Raw genomic sequence first — 1,660 nt, 5'->3', positions numbered from 1 at the left:
CCGCAGCGCACCGCCCCCCGGATCCCGGCCCCCACCCACCTCCAGGCCCCGCGCAGCCTGGTCTGGGCCCGGCCTTGCTGGGGCGTGTGCCCATTCCCGTACGTACGTGGGGAAATGCGCTCGTCCGTTAGCAGCGAGGACTCCGGACAAGCGGCCTATGAGAGTGGTCAGGGGCTGCAGGGACCCTTCAGTTCGGTGCTGACTTTTTTGGGGAAAGCTCTTGATCAGGCCATCCTAAGCCATGGGGTCCCCAATTCTAGAGAAGCCAAAAGACTCTCCTTTCGCAGGAGAGGACCCTGGAGCACTGCCCCAGGACTTGGGAAACACAACCTGCATCTTTGTGGCTGGTTGTGTAGTGGGTGGGGGAGAAAACTTGGGGGGAGGGGATTCAGAAGGCAGGAGGCCATGGGGGAGGAGCCTTAGAGAGGGGGCCCAGGTGAGGAGAGGTGTCTCCACAAGACCAACGCCCAGCCTTGGCCTGGCGGTGTGGACCAGCTGACCTTCCCAGAGGTCCAGCGCCAGCCTCTTTCTGCCCCACAGTAATCCAGGACGGGAAAGGACCAGCACTGGGCTGTGGGTGGGATGCACTCTGACCCCCCACTCCCCACCCCAACTTTGACCTTGGCTGGACTCCTGGGCAATGTGGGAGTGTGTCAGCCACCTCTCAGAGTTCTGGGCCTGGGCACCTGCGCTCAGCTGCCTCTATATGAGGGACAGGGCTGCCAGCGCACCTTTCCTTCCCTCTGCATTTCTCCCAGCCCATCCACCTGCCCTGGTGACCCCTCCCTCAGCACCCTCTCTGTTCCCTCCCCTGCATCCCTCACTCTGTGAGGACCCCTGCCCTTGCCCAGTTCTGTATTTTCCTGGGGAAACCATCCTTTCTCACCTGCTCCCTGGACCCCAGGTTGCCACTCTGCTCACCTTCTCCGCTTGCCTCCCCTGAACTTCCCTTGCCCACCTGTATCTCCTCCAGTGGTTTCAACTTAGCAGGTGCCATAAGCCTGTGGTTACTCCCATGTCCCCAGTTTCCATGGATGACCCCACCATGGCTTGGTGCCAGCTCCAAACCCTGGAGGTAGACTGCTGTGACAGGTTACTCACCTGCCCAGGCCTGGCCCACCTCCTTCTGCTTCGTGGAGCTGGGCCTCTCCAGCTCACTGATGTAGCCAGCCCCCACCATCACCAGGACCCTCACTACCTCCTGCCCTGAGATAACAGGCATTGATGAGTTGATGTCCAGCCAAGCCTGGGGGACGATTCGTATGTATCATCTTATCCAATTCTCAGGCCATCGAGGGGCAAGTACAGTCATCACCCACTTTGCAGTGGCCCAGAGCACCCCATGATTCCCCCAGGTACTCAGCTGGTCAATGACAGAACCAGAGATAGAACCAGTGTCCTGCTCCTGACTCCAGCAGACCCCTTCAGTGACCATCAGCCTGCAACCAAGCTGCACACAGGTGTGTGACTACAGGCCATGTGAACCATGCAGTGGGCACCCTTGCTTGTGAGCTATTCCCACCAGGCCCCACCTCTCTCTGGGCTGTCCTCCCAGACTCTTCCAGCCCCTCTCTCTGTCTCCTATAAACTTATGTGGCCTTTAACCCTCAATTTAGAACATAATGGTTTGTCGTCTCTAGTGGCTTCATGTGTCCTATTA

This window comes from Myotis lucifugus, unplaced genomic scaffold (genome assembly GCF_000147115.1).
Source record: "Myotis lucifugus unplaced genomic scaffold, Myoluc2.0 scaffold_0, whole genome shotgun sequence".
Lineage (NCBI taxonomy): Eukaryota > Metazoa > Chordata > Mammalia > Chiroptera > Vespertilionidae > Myotis > Myotis lucifugus.
The sequence above is the reverse complement of the archived record's forward strand: the minus strand, read 5'-3'. Positions refer to the sequence as shown.